Raw genomic sequence first — 16260 nt, forward strand, 5'->3', positions numbered from 1 at the left:
TATTCAAAGCATGAATACTTATCAAAGTATCTGAATATTGAAACCAAGCCTTCTGAAGGTGAGCCATAAAGCCACTTCAAGGCACCAACCTCTGTATGGTCCATTCACACGCCATTCATGCTCAACATACACTTTCATACCGCCGGCCACACGTCCAATCCAGCCAATCACTGCACTCACATCAACTTACCCCTGCCAGACAAGGGCCCATCACATTAATATGCCACAGGATGGAATAAGTTTGACTACATTTTACAACCTGTCAAGTAACCGCCTCCTTCTTCCTGAACATTACGGAAGGCATGTGTAAGGAACCTTTATTAATGAATCCCATAACAGCCATGTGAGGCTCAGGAAGACATGTTTTTCATGTGCCTTTAGCGCACTCACTGTGCGAAATCCAACTCCTTCCAGTTTGTGGATGCAAGTTGGGGGTGTCCGAGTATGCCTTGGGAGGCCTATTCCTCGAACTGAGTGAGCATATCTACCTTTGAAACTAAGGCGGGCATGCTGGGGAATTTTCACGATGCTCCCTAAAGAGAAGGTCGTACACTATGAAAAAGGATAGTGTTTGGCACATAGGGTAGTTCATGAGAACATAGCATATGTCCCAGCCACCATTATGTGCAGTGCTGTGACTGTAATGCACTTATCATATATCAAATTGAACATCTACTAAGTTCTGATGGAGGATGAACATGGCAAGGAGGTCAAACACAGACCCATACATGTCGTTGTCCTTCAGTGCTGGGGTGGTACCAATGGGTTTGAATCCATAGAAATAGATGATGTGCATCTGTACTACCTTTACTATCTGCCTTCTACCTTTGCAATTTCCCTGTGAAAGCACACCTACCATATGCTTTCGTTAACCGTTCATGTCTCTGTTCTCATCAGAGTCCCAGCTAATCCTGTATAATTGCCAAGCAAACCTATACTAATGCCTTCCACCATTCGCTACTTGAAGCTCAAGAAAACATGTCTTTAAAGCGCCATCAGCGCACTTACTGAGCTAAATCCAACTCCTTCCAGTTTGTGGATGCAAGTTGGGGGTGTCTGAGTATGCCTTGGGAGGCCTATTCCTCGAAATGAGCCAGCATATCTACAGTTGAAACTAAGGCAGACATGCTCGTGAATACATCCTAATGTCTCTAAAGTAAAAAGTCAAACAAATATCCTGTGGGACTCGTTCACCAACACTTTTACTTTTGCTTTGAAAGTGAAGCTGCAAATTGAGTTTGCACACTTTTAAACAAGTAGAAATGTTGGTGAATATGTCCGACAGGACATTTGCTTGACTTATTACACTTACTCTGCTTCTCGTTGGCAATCATGGTAGTCCTTGTGTGACATACATAGGTTCCATAAGAAGCACTAAAATATTCAGTCATGCCTTTAACATTTTGCCACACATGGTACTCCGTGACAATGTGGCATATGTTCTGTCCACTAATAAGTGCAGTGTGGGGACTATAATGGATGTTAATCGAAAGAACACCTACCACATTCTGACGGTGGATAGAGGTGTTGAGCAGGCCATAAGGAAGTCCATGAATTCCTGAAGTAGCTGAAGTAAAATTCTGTGGCTGCTTGCCTAACAAAGCAGTGACCCATGGACGTTTGGTATCCATGCACAGCCACTGAAACGTTTACCCAACAGCAGCTCCACCTCAGTCTATTTCCCAGAACTTTGCTTTAGTATGATACAACGTAAAGCAAGTAGGGACACAGAGGCCTCACTAAGATGGTCACAGGGGACAGTAATACAGACTCTCCTGCCGCTATCCATGCTTTGAGCACACTTTACAGCAACTACATGGACTATCCTTTTTGGGTGTTTTAGGAATGCAGTCACCAAAGGGTTGCTCCTCCAGCCTTGTCAGATCCTCCAGAACATAAGAGGTGGAGGCTGCTGCTTCTGTAATGGCAGTGAGGCTTTCAATTGCAAACAAGTTGAAGTCAAGGAAAGTTGTGAGTCTTCCTGTGGTCGTCTGACGATAAACAACATACGTATGTTGACATCTGGATCAGGTGGGTAGACAGTTTCTTGTACCGAGTGCAAGTTTTACAACACGCATTGTATGGTTGAAGTACCTTGTCGTGCTTGTCCACTGCGCCCACGTACTTATTGTAGTCAAGTACGCAGGTGGGCTTGTGGACTTCAGCCATCTGACCCCAAACCGTGATGGGGGATGTGCTCTCATCATGAATTGTAGTGAGTACGTATACATCACGCTTATCCGAGAACTTGTCTGTGAGCAGTTCGTTGGAATGCCACGCAGTACTCTGAGATTTCTGGAGCTTCGGTCAAACAAGCTCCTGTGAAAATCCTTTGCGGTTGCAATAAATTGTACCACAGGCCACAGTGCCATCTTTGTAGAGCTCACTGAACAGCTCTACTCCTCTATAGAAACTGTCCACATAAAGGTTATAACCTTTGTGAAGGAGTGGCTGGACTAATTCCCATACAATCCTACCTGTGACCTCTAACGTGGGAGGGCAACCTACAGGGTTTATTTAGGGTGAGGTCTTTCCCTGTATACATTTTCAAGCTGTACACATAGCCAGTAGAGCTCACACACAGCATGTACAGCTTGATGCCATAGTGAGCTCTTTTTCTCGCAATGTACTGTTCAAACAACAGCCGCCGTTTGTACAGGATCAAGGACTCAGCGACTGCTATATTCTTTTAAGGAGTATAGATCTCTGGAAACCTGGAAGACAAATGTTCCATGACAGGCCGAATTTTGAACAACCTGTCATGGTTTGGATGGTTCCGGGGCAATGCAGCAGAATTGTCATTGAAATGCAGAATGCTCTGCAATAGCAAATAACGATCTATGCACATGTTCGGTGAGAAGATGGGGGTTATCCCAACCGTGTGAGACATCCAGTAGGACTGCAAGGTGGGTTTCTGCACTAAGGCCATTTTGAGCATAAGGCGCAAAAATATCTTCAACTCCGCTAGCGAAGTGGGAGTACACTGGTGTGCCCTAAAACGGGGCCCTGGAGTGCCTCCATGCTCCCTCAGAAAATGTTCTGCATGCAAATTTGTTTGGTGCATAATTTGCTGAAGGAAGGCAACATCCAAAAACAGATGGACATAGTCGACAGGCAAAACGTTGGCTGTATCGACCTTACATTGAGCGTCACCAGTAAAAGGTGGAATTTGGCGCTGAACTAAATCAGGGGGCTGCCAAGAGGGCACTCTCTCTGTGCTTGCCGCTGTACACACCTGTCTCTGGGTTGGGCTAACCCGCTCTTGTCCCGCTATACAGAATGTGCTTGCGAAGGGACAGCACGACTGTCCTCATTGTCTCCTCAGAATCACTGGAAGATGTGTCGTCGGATGGGACTATGCAGACTGAAAAATCACTCCCAGATACTGCCCCAATGTCCTCTCCCTCAGATGCTCTCACAGTATCTGCTGTCTCAGTCTCTGTTCCTGCCTCAGAGATGTCCATCATAATCCGAGTTAAAGCTTCAGCAGCAGTAATCCAACAAGACGCCATATCTGCTACTGGCTAAACTGTCTCTCTAAAGCACTAGCCTACGTAGAAGGCAAATAGGGTCTCAAAATATCTCCTGGGTGTGTGTGTGTCATGTGTGGAACAGTAAATGTCAAGTCACCTTACCTTTGCTTCTCTGAATCAGCAGAGTCTCTGAAGACACTGAAAAAAACAAAAAAGACACACTTACTTCACCTTGCAACATACCCATCATCACAGCCTTCAGCGCTGGTGGCACCCAGTGCAACAGTCATTTTTGGTGCTCCTCCTCCCATGACCTCCTCCTCTAATTCCCTCAGTACCACTCAGCAAAAGTGCCCCTCATCTCTCCATAGCCCCCCCTCGCACATAAATTTAATTTATTTTAAAGCACAGGTAACGCTTGGCTTTACTAATCCACTCAGCTAAACACATATCTATCCTTAGCAGCAAGCATATAAACCACCTGCGCTACGTTATGGCATCAAAACTGCCACTAGACAGAAGACAGATCTATTTCTATATAGAGAGAATCTATCGCTAAAATATATATGTGTGGTTTTGGAAAACAACATGTAAAAAAGTTAAATATATGCAAAAAAGAAAAGAGAACTCTGGGTAGTTCCCAAGTTTAGGTGGAGAGTAGCTCCAGTAAGTAGCACCTTGCAACACCAGCGACACTCTAGATTTGCTCACCCCAAATGTCTGTTAATCTAGCAAAGTTTTTAAGCATAGGATCAGCACAGTGCTATTCACGCCGAGCTAGATAAGGACAAAGGCCCTCATTACAACCCTGGCGGTCGGTGTTAAAGTGACGGTAATACCGCAAACAGGCCGGCAGAAAAAAAATTGGATTACGACCGTAGTAGAAACCGCCAAAAAGACAGCCACTTTAACACTCCGACCGCCACGGCGGTAGAAAAAAACACTGTGGTGGTAACTGCCAACAGACAGGCGGAAGACAAAGTACCGCCCACTGTATTACAAGAGGCCTATCTGCCACCTTCTCCGGAGCGGAACCAACGCTATCAAAAGCACGGTGGAAACAGTACACAGAAGGGAAAACACTCACCTCTCGACACCCAACGAGGAACCAGGACACCATGGAGCCCGTACTTCAGGAGTTACCTATGTTGGTTTACCTCCTCTTCTACCAGGAGTACGAACGGCGGTGGCGGCGACTACGGTGAGTACTGCACCTACAACACAGGGGAGGGGGGGAGGAAAGAGAGTGACACACACACGCAACACGCAACACCCCCACCCTCACACACAACAACATACACACAAATACATGCAGCAACATTACATATACCCCCCTCCCCCTGGAAGAACATAAGGACAAAAGGAAATGATTGTAACGATTGTAATCATTAAAAATCCGTTAGTCAAAACTCAAAATTCAGTATATACAAATATGGACACCAACTACACAAGTCCGGATAGTGTACCAATAATTGTCCGTTGACCATTGGGCCCAAAATGCATTGGCGAAGCCCACACGTGATACCTGACTCGAAACGGAGAGAACACTGTTGCGGCATCAGATCGAAAATACACAGACACCTCAGGGGGAGGGGCGAGCCTCAGCCTGATGAATGCACGACACCACTGCTGCATGAAGGGGCTCCATGCCCATTGCTGTATCCTGGGGAGTGCAAAGCCACAGTCTCTCAAGTCTCTCCAGTGGGTGGTTTGCCCACTGCTTTATCCTGGGGAGTGCAAAGCCACAGTCTCACAAGTCTCTCCAGTGGGTGGTTTGCCCACTGCTTTATCCTGGGGAGTGCAAAGCCACAGTCTCTCAAGTGGATATCAGTCTCCACTGGTTCTAGAGGGGGCCTGGTGCCCAGAGTACTTCATCCTGCCAAGGACTGAGGTAGGGGATGCTTTTCTCCACTGGCTCTGGGGGAGAGGAGCATGGTGCCCAGAGTGCTTCACCCTGCCAAGGACTGAGGTTGTGGATGCTTTTCTCCACTGGTTCTGGAGGGGGCATTGTGCCCACAGTGCTTCATCCTGCCAAGGACTGAGGTAGTGGATGCTTTTCTCCACTGGTTCTGGAGGGGGCATGGTGCTCAGAGTGCTCCACGTGCAGTGTGGCCGGTACAATTCCATCACCTGGGTGTGCGTGCCGCGAGATTGGCGAGGTACAGGTAGCATGATACGCCATGGAGGCAGCGACATACCCCACACGCGGTTTCGCCTTCCACCTGCAGGTGCAAACAGTGATGGAAGTCATGCCTCATGGAAGCTGCCCAGGGTCCAGGAACTCTCCTTCAGCCTCAGACGACTGACCACTGGGGATGGTAGCCATGTCAGCGGTGGTGCCAGTGTCCGAGGACACCGCGGGGCCGGTGCTTGCGGCAGTGTCTGTGGCGGCAGTGCTGGCGGCGGTGCATGGGTCAGCACCTGCTGAGGGACACAGCAGGACGTCTCCTGTAGCCTCGGATGGGTGCCCACTGGGGAAGAGGCTGGGGACTGTCGCTGAGGCTGTAGACATGCCGGGGGCGATGCAGGTGGTGGTGCAGGTGGCGGAGTCTGTGGCGGCGGTGCTGGCAGCCATGTCTGTGGCAGCGGTGCTGGCGGTGGTGCATGGGTCAGCACCTGCTGAGGGACAAAGCAGAACATCTCCTCCAGCCTCGGACGGCTGACCACTGGCGAAGAGGCTCGGGACTGTTGTTGAGGCTGTAGATGTGCCAGCGGCGGTGCAGGTGGCGGTGCAGGTGGCGGGGCAGCTAGTGGTGTTCGCCACCATACAGGTTGGCGTGGTCGTGGACAGAAAGTGTGACACTGGACCCTCACTCGGTGTCACCATGCCCTCTCCTGACCTGCTCTTCAGCTTTTGGCCCTTCCCCAGCTTTGATGATGCCACAGTTGTCTTGCCACTATCCCCTTTTGTTTTTGCTGAGCCCTTGGTGGCTGGTAGTTTTGGCTTCTCCCTCCGGGATGTGGGCACCTTCTTCACCTTGGCAGGTGGCGGAATGTCCTTTCCCTTGCTACATGGCACACTGGCAGCCCTGATGGGTGGCGCACTCAATGACCCCGCAGTTGCTGGCACCACTATGCTTGGGAATATGGTGGCTGAGGTGCTGGGCTGGGACCTGGAAAGCCTGGCCCTAGGGGAAGGACGGGGGGAGGTGTAGGGAAGAGGTCAGTGTTAGCCAGGAAGAATTTTTTAGACACACTGGGATGGGAAGATGGAGGGGGTTTGGGAGTGGAGGTAGAGGTAGTGGTTGTAGGAGGTGTACGTCTGCTGAATTTGGGTGAAGGTGCATGAGCTGGAGGCTGTTGTGAGGTGGATGGCTGTTGGGTGGGTGTGTGCCTGCGTTTGTGTACTTTGGGAGGAGGGATCACTGACACACTGGGAGAGGACACTGGGGATGTGTGAATGGTAGTGGGGGTGGTGAGTGCACGTGAGCGGTGTGTGGTGATGGGCGTGCTGGTGATGGAGGTAGTGGCTGAGGATGTAGTGCATGCAGGTGTGAGTGGAGACGAGACAGGGAGGGAGGAGGAGGACGTGGAGGAGGGGGACACAGTGGAGGCTGTGGATGTTGGTGTGTCTGCATGGGGATGGTGCTTGTGTGAGTGCCTGTGGCATGTGTGGTGCTTATGTTTGCCATGTCCACTCTTGTGTATTGATGAGTGTGCATGCTGGTTTGATGGTGTGCTTGGGATTGGCTGAGGTACAGGGGATTGGGTCTGGGTGGAGGACGTTGGAGAGGGGAGGCTGGACACAGGGACAATGGCTGCCATCAGTGCTCAGGCCAGAGCCTGAAATGCTCTCGGCTGGGCTGCCTGCCCAGAATGAAGGCCCTCCAGGTATGCATTTGTTTGTTGCAAATGCCTCTCTACACCCAGTATGTCATTCACAATGGTAGATTGCCCAACAGTGAGGGATCTCAGGAGATCAATAGCATTCTCATTGAGGGCAGCAGGGCTGACTGGGGCAGGGCCTGAGGTACCTGGGGCGAAGGAGATGCCCACCCTCCTGAGTGAGCGGGCACGGGACACACGCTGAGGGGCTGCTGGGAGGGCGGTGCTGGTAGGGGGGGTGGCAGCTGTACCTGTAGATTCAGTGGGCACAGAGGTGCCCGCCACCGCAAGGGAGCTCCCATCAGAGGAGGAGTCGCTGTCACTGCTGTCTGCTCCTGTCCCCGCCGTGGAGCTCCCCTCACCCTCGTCCCACTGGTGGCTTCAGACTCTGTTGCTTCACCCTCCAGGGCCAAGTGGGTTGCATCTCCGTCCTGCTCCGGTGCCAATGCTCCTCTGCCTGATGATGCTATTGCACACAAGATCAGGGAGACCACAAAAAATGGGGGGGGGGGGGAGACAGAAGAAAGACATGTTCAGTGCATTCAACATCACTACTGCTGGCAGACACAACACACAGAGAGCAGCCCTCTGCACTACGCCATGCACTGACAGTTCCTAGAAATTTCAGCTGACCATGGGGTACGATGCCTAAGACCAATTGCTTTACACCTGGAAGTCACAAGAGCCTGACTAGGTGTAGATGGCTCTTACCACTCGTGGGTTGGGGTGCCACATAGCCTGCCTCACAAGGGACCTTGCCTACCAACTTCGCCCTGGCCTACGGGAACCCACTGCCCACCTCCCCCACCCAGACACCTCATAATGCGCGCAGAGTCAGCTGAATGAGAGTGTACTCACCCCCTTGTGGCTGCTGTGATGCCCTCAAGCACCCATCCAACTCCGGATACGCCACCACCAGGATCCGGAACATCAGGGGGGTCATGGTGCGACGGGCACGCCTCCCACGTTGGGAGGCCATACCCAGCTGGGCCTCTGCCGTCTTCTAGCTCCAGTGGGGCAGGTCCTCCCATCTTTTACGGCAGTGGGTGCTCCATCTGTGGTAGAACCCCAGGGTCCGGATGTCCTTGCCGATGGCACGCCAAATACCCTTCTTCTGGTGGGCGCTGACCTAGAGGAATGGTACAGGGGGAAAGGAAATTACTTACTCGTCTGGACCGTCATACTCATTGCCCACCTGTTCCCACCCATGCCTTGACGCACATACAATCCCCATCCGCACATGCAGGCCTCAGCCCCCCCATGTATCTTCCATCCACACCACTCAAAACAGGCATTGCCCATGCAGCATGCTCACAGTGTACTCACCTGATTGTCTGGGGGACCGTACAGTTGCGTGTACTGGGGGAGGACCCCATCCACTAGTTTCTCCAACTCCTCCAAAGTGAAGGCAGAGGCCCTTTCCCCAGACACTGTAGCCATCGTCGCTTCCAGACACAGGTCACAGCAGCACTTGCAGTGTAGGTCCTCTCCTGTTGAAGGTCAGGTATTAAGTGAGTGAACAGACAGAAAATGGCACTCATGTACGCAGTGGTGCATACCATCACTGCTGGCGTACATTGTCATTGGCTCCTGGGACCCAAAGGGCCCAATGTTAACCAAGGCAGAATTGCGCTGCGGTCTTCGACCGCCCACCGCGACGGTGTACAACGCCAGCAAAGTTACCTCATATCCCCTTGTCCCACCTTACAGGTCAGGCAGCTGCCATTTCAGGAGGCCACATGGGATGGATGTTAACTACGTCACACCTATCTAGGCCGGGAATATAGACAGATACCGGCACATTGTGGCTTAATAACGTTTCTGCAAATAACACATTGTGATACCTCAGTGTTGGATGGCTCTCTGCTCACTGTGCCCCTCAATAGGGCACGTCCGTTGGGGCAGGTGATGAGATGGCAGGATCCTCCGGTGTACAGAGCCCTGGTGGACCTGTCGACAATGGAAGAGAGACACATCCTAGTCACATACAGACTTGATCGTGCAACAATCCAGAAACTGTGTGCCCAGTTGGAGCCAGACCTGATGTCAGCTATCCGCCATCCCACAGGAATCCCTCCTCTAGTGCAGGTCCTGTCTGTACTCCATTTCCTGGCCAGTGGGTCCATGGCATCAGGGATGTCCAAGCCAATGTTCTCTAACGTGTTGTCCAGAGTGTTGTCTGCCCTGCTGAAACACATGCGCAGCAACATCGTGTTCCTTCAGGTGGAGGATTTGCCCACAGTGAAAGGTGATTTCTATGCAATGGGACATATCCCCAACATCCTTGGTGCCATTGATGGGACACATGTGGCATGTGTACCCCCCGCAGGAATGAACAGGTGTATAGAAACCGGAAGAGCTACCATTCGATGAATGTGCAGATGGTGTGTTTGGCAGACCAGTACATCTCCCATGTGAATGCCAAGTGTCCTGGCTCTGTGCATGACGCTTACATTTTGAGAAATAGCAGCATCCCCTGTGTGATGGGGCAACTCCAAAGGCACTGTGTGTGGTTAATAGGTGAAGCCAAGGTCCCAATACAGTTGACATAGGTGTCTGGGTATGGGGCTGTCCCTAAGGGTTAGTGTGTGTCTAACAGTTGTCCCTCATGGCTACTGACCCCAGTGAGGAATCCCAGGACAAGGGCAGAGGAACGCTACAATGAGGCACATGGGCGAACTAGGAGGTGATCGAACGCACCTTTGGCCTCCTGAAGGCCAGATTCCGGTGCCTCCATATGACAGGTGGTACCCTATACTACTCACCGAAGAAGGTGTGCCAGATAATCGTGGCCTGCTGTATGCTGCACAATCTGGCTTTGCGACGCCAGGTGCCTTTTCTGCAGGAGGATGGGCCAGATGGTGGTCTTGTGGCTGCTGTGGAGCCTGTGGACAGTGAAGAAGACGCAGAAGAAGAGGATATTGACAACCGAAACAACATCATCATGCAATACTTCTAGTGAGACACAGGTAAGAAGTTGTCACTGCTTCCCACATCTCATACTATTGTTTGAGCTAATATAAGTCTCTCATTTTCATTCAGTGTATGGACCCTGACTTGTCACTTTGACTTTCCACTTCACAGATCTGGGTCCCACTTTGTGCCCTCTGCTATGTTTACTGCTGGCCTACAGCTGTGTTACATTGGTATGTGAACAAGTACATTGACATTGCTATATTCCATAGTTATTGCAATTACACATTTGTGAAAGCACAGCCTGACTCCAGATTGTTTTGTGATTGAAGTGTGTTTATTCCTGTGCAATTAAGTGGAGGGGGTTGTAAAATGGGCTGGGTGATGGTGGAGGAATGTCCATGGCAGAGTCCAGTCTATTTGTTTCACAGGTGCAGTTTCCAAAGGGCATAGGAAGTGGAACAATGGCAGTTTAAGGATGGACAGGGTGACATAGTGGGACAGAAGGGTGACATTCAGGGGGGTCTCATTTCCTGGCGGGGGTCTTGGCAATGTTCTCGGTCTTGTTCCTGGATCTCAGGGACCGTTTGCAGGGTGGTTCTCCATCTGCAGGGGGTGGGGTGCTGGTGTCATGTTGTTCCTGTGGCAGTGCCTCCTGTCTACTAGCGCCGGCGGAGGTGGAGGGCTGTTCATCGTCCAGGCTAGTGTCAGGGGCCCCTTGTTGTGCCACTGTGTCCCTCCTGGTGTTGAGAAGGTCTGCCAGCACCCCTGCAGTTGTAACCAGGGTAGTGTTAATGGACTACAAGTCCTCCCTGATCCCAAGGTAGTGTTCCTACTGCAGCCACTGGGTCTCCTGAAACTTGGCCAGTACCATTGCCATGGTCTCCTGGGAATGATGGTAAGCTCCCATGATGTTGGAGAGTGCCTCGTGGAGTGTTGGTTCCCTGGGCCTGTCCTCCCGCTGCCGCACAGCAGTCCTCCCAGTTTCCCTGTTATCCTGTGCCTATGTCCCCTGAACCGTGTGCCCACTGCCACTGCCCCCAGGTCCCTGATCATACTGTAGTGGTGGACACACTGCTGATTGACGTGTCCTGGGGACAGAGGGATGGCCCCCGCTGGGTGGGTGCTGTGCTGGTGTTTCCTGAGGGGGGAGTCTCTGTGGTGGCTTGTGACAGTGGCAGGGGAACCGACTGTCCTGAGGTCCCAGATGGGCCGGGCTGGTCATCTTGATCCAGGCGTGCAGAGCTGCTGTCATCACTATGGGCCTCTTCTGTGGGGGGACTGGATATGTCTGGCATCTCCTGTCCGGTGATGTTGGGTAGGGGTCCTGTTGGGGTGTAAATGCATAGTTATTGTATCTGTGTGTGCCATCATGTCCAATGGGGGAGTGACCGTCTACTCCTGTGCTTGCATTATTGGCTTGGTCCTTGTGTGATTGGTGATTTTGGGGCATGAGTGAGTCTCTGTACTGGACATGCTTTGTTGATGGGTGTCCATGCATTGGTGTTACATGCAGGGCTTGGTTTTGGGATGTGTGGGTTGTGTTGGTGTGCTATCTGTGGGTTGTTGGGGTGATGGGTGTGAGGGTAAGGGTGGGAGTATGTGATGGCATGCAGGTGGGGTGGGGGGATAAGGTAGTAAAGATTTGCCTTACCAGAGTCCAGTCCTCCTGCTACTCCTGCGAGGCCCTCAGGATGCATAATTGCCAAGACCTGCTCCTCCCATGTTGTTAGTTGTGGGGGAGGAGGTGGGGGTCCACCGCCAGTCCTCTGTACAGCAATCTGGTGTCTAGACACCATGGAACACACCTTCCCCCGTAGGTCGTTCCACCTCTTCCTGATGTCATCCCGTGTTCTTGGATGCTGTCCCACTGCGTTATCCCTGTCGACAATTCTCCGCCATAGCTCCATCTTCCTTGCAATGGATGTCTGCTACACCTGTGATCCAAACAGCTGTGGCTCTTCCCGGACAATTTCCTCCACCATGACCTTGAGCTCCTGCTCAGAGAACCTGGGGTGTCTTTGGGGTGCCATGATGTGGTTTGGGTGATGTGTGAGGTGGTGTCTGTTGTGATGCGTGAGGGGATGTGTTGGTGTGTGTTGTTTGAGGTGCGTGGATGTTGTGTAAGTGATGGTGTTGTGTGTCTGTGCATGCTGGTGTTGTTTAAGTAGTGTCTCTCTCTGGCCTGCTATCAAATTTCTGGTAGTAAGGGTTTGTGGGTGATGTGGGTGTGTGTTTTATATTGGATTGGGTGTGTGGCTGTGGTGTGTGTATGTGTATCAGGTGTGTGTATTTTGAATTGTCCAATTTGGTTGTGTTTTGTAAATGTGTGTGTATTTTGAGCACAGTGGTGTGTACCGCCAATGGTTTACCGCGGTTGAAAGACCGCTGTGTTGGTTCGTGGGTCGTGATAGTGTGGGCATATTCTTGTTGGACTGACGGTGTCGGTTTTGTTATCACCAGTTTATCACTGACCTTTGGTGTGGCGGACTTGTGTGGGTGTCTGTATTGTGGCGGATTCCGGGCTGTGGGTCGTAATACCTGTAGCGGAATTCCGCGGCCGCAGCGGTATGTTGGCGGTCTTCTGCACGCCCGTAAGCGGGATTTACCGGCAGGGTTGTAATGAGGGCCAAAGTCTTTTGCCATTTGTCCAGCAAAGTCTTTAAGCATAGGTTTGACACAGTGTCAACCTTACTGAGCTGTAAAATGACAAAAACCATTTACCACTCCAGGCACAGTATTACAGCTTTGGACTGGTAAAATACCATCCAAGCAAACCTGCAATGAGTAAAAGCAACCCCTAACACATGTTTCCCTCTAATTAGAGCTCTTCAGAGAGGTTTAGCGTTGTTCAGAGACAAGGGATCACCCAGTATAAGTTAAAAAAAGTCCCTTTTAGGGTTAGCGTGACGCATAAATTATGCACACAAAAAAAGAGAACTCTGTGTAGTTCCCAAGTTTAGGGGGAGAGCAGCTCCAGTAAGGAGCACCCTGCAACACCAGCGACACTATAAATTTGCTCACCTCAAATGTCTGTTTATCTAGCAAAGTTTTTAAGCATAGAATCAGCACAGTGCTATCCACGCCGAGCTAGATAAGGACAAAGGCCTTCATTATGACATTGGCGGTGCATCCCACTTACGGCCACGCTGACTGCCGCCAACTTACTGGCGGCGGATATCCATTCACCATATTTTGATACACACACACCAATCCAACAGTATTCAGCCACAGACACAAATCCTTCACACCAAAGAACAGTGATAAACTGGTGGTATCCAAACCCACACCGTTATGCCAACAGAACAACGCCCACCACATTATGACGCACAAATCACCACGGCGGACATACAACGTCGGTAAACCATTGGTGGTACATACTGCCGTGCTCAAAATGGACACCCACAGACAAAACAATACCACATTGGACAATTCAAACAACACATACCTGATACCCATACACACACCACACCCACACACCCACATCACTATAAAACACACACCCACATTACCCATAACCCTTTACCATTCCAAACCATTGACAGCAGAGAGACATCAAGATCACAGACACAATCATAGCCACACACTATACAAACCTATACACCAAACACACACCGCACATCACACACCCCAACACATTACCCAACACACCCTCACCTACACACCTCACACAACACCCATGGCACCACAAAGCACCCCCGTTTCACAGAGGAGGAGCTAAGGGTCATGGTGGAGGAAATCATCAGGGTAGAGCCACGGCTATTTGGAGCACAGGTGCAGCAGATATCGATAGCTAGGAAGATGGAGCTATGGCGGAGAATCATGGAAAGGGTCAACGCCGTGGGACAGCACCCAAGAACTAGGGATGACATCAGAAAGAGGTGGAATGACCTACGGGGGACGGTACGTTCCATTGCAGCAAGACACCAGCTAGCTGGACAGAGGACTGGCGGTGCACCCCCACCTCCTCCCCCACAACTAACAGCGTGGGAGGAGCAAGTCTTGGCAACCCTGTATCCTAAGGGCCTGGACAGAGTAGGAGGACTGGACTCCGGTAAGTCAACTCTCTACTACTATCACCCCCTACCTGCATGCCATCACATACATAAAAAACACCCTCACCCTCACTCCCATTACTCGACCACTTCCCACACACCCCATCATCACATCTCACTCATCCCAATGCCAAGCCTGCATGCTCTACCAATACATGGACACCCCTCACAGCCCTGCATGGACACTCATCACTAAAGCATGGACACCATGGAGAACTAATCATCCCACCATACACCAATGTACACAAGTGAAAGCTGCCAGGGCAAATACAACCAAAGAGGGCAAGCCACGGATGCACAATATGTCAGACACAGAAACCATAACACATCATTTACATCCCCACAGGTCCCCTAGCCAATGTCAGCGGAGAAGAGGTGCCAGCAATATCCAGTCCCCCAACTGAAGAGGCCCACAGTGATGACAGCAACTCTGGTCTTCAGGACCGGGATGACCTACCTGGCCCATCAGGGACCTCTGGATAGCCAGTTACCCATGTCCAGTCACACACCACCACAGAGCCACCCCCATCAGGAAACACCACCACAGCACCCACCCAGCATACCCACACCTCTGTCCCCAGGACACGTCAATCAGCAGTGTGTCCACCTCTACAGGGACCCCAGGCCACACCTCATAACCAAGACAACCAGGGACCTGGGGTCAGTGGCAGTGGGCACAAAGTTCTGGGGACTGAGGCACAGGCCAACAGGGAAACTGGGAGGAGTGGTGTGAGCCAGGGGGAGGGCAGGCCCAGAGAACTGACTCTCTAGGAGGCACTTGCAGAGATCCTGGGAGCCTATCAACATTCCCAGGACACGATGGGCCAGATCCTGGGCAATGTGCAGGAGAACAGGCGGCTGCAGGAGGGACAGTACCAGGGGATCAGGGAGGACTTGCAGGCCACCAACAACATCCTGCTCTCCATAGCAGAGGTGCTGGCAGACATGGCCAACATTATGAGGAGGCAGTCACACAACAGCAGGCCCCTGCCACTAGCCATCCATCCGAACAGCCTTCCACTTCCGTTACCACTAGTGGACAGGAGGCCCCACCACAGGACTCACAGGCCACCAGCACCCCTCCCCCTGCAGAAGGAGAACCACCCCACAAACGTTCCCTGTGATCCAGACAGAAGCCAGAGACACCTGCCAAGACCCCCACCAGGAAATGAGACTCTCCTGATTGTCACCCTTGTGTCCCACTCAGTCACCCTGTCCACCTTGAAGTGCCATTACTTCTCTTCCTATGTCTCCTTGGACAATGCACCTGTGCTACTAACCGACTGGAACAATACTCTGGACTTTCCTCCATCTTCACCCCATTCCATTGCACTTGCCCCTCTATATTTTAACACTTCAATAAACACCCTTGGAAAAAAAGAAGTTTGGAGTATGTCATGTATATCAATTATGTATTCATTGAAACAGGTACAAACATTGCAATTCAACTGTACAGAAAATGAGCACAGATTAATGACCTGTAGCTGGCTGCAGTGATCACACCAGGAGTATATGTGAGGTCACCAACATCTGCAAAATGAATTGCCAGAGGGAACAGTAAGTGGGCATAGAGGTGGGAAATATCAGCATGCCATTGCCACAGAAATTCAAACAAATGTAATTGAAATGTGAAGTAACACTGTCCTACCTGTGTGTCATTGGAAGAATTGTCTGATCACTGATGTTCTGTTGTCCGCATCCTCATCCTCTTCCTCCTCATCCTCACTGTCCACAGGGTCCACTGCTGACACACGGGCATCTCCAGCCTCCTCCTCCTGCAGGAATGGTACATGATGTCTGACCGCTAGGTTATGCAACATGCAGCATACCATCACAATCTAGCAGACCGTCTTGGGTGAGTAGCACAGGGATCCACCTGTCAGATGGAGGCACCGGAACCTGGCCTTCAGGAGGCCAAAGGTCTTTTCAATTAACCTTCTGGTTCGCCCATGGGCCTCATTATAACGTTCTTCTGCCCTTGTCCTGGCATTCCT

This window comes from Pleurodeles waltl, chromosome 10 (genome assembly GCF_031143425.1).
Source record: "Pleurodeles waltl isolate 20211129_DDA chromosome 10, aPleWal1.hap1.20221129, whole genome shotgun sequence".
NCBI lineage: Eukaryota > Metazoa > Chordata > Amphibia > Caudata > Salamandridae > Pleurodeles > Pleurodeles waltl.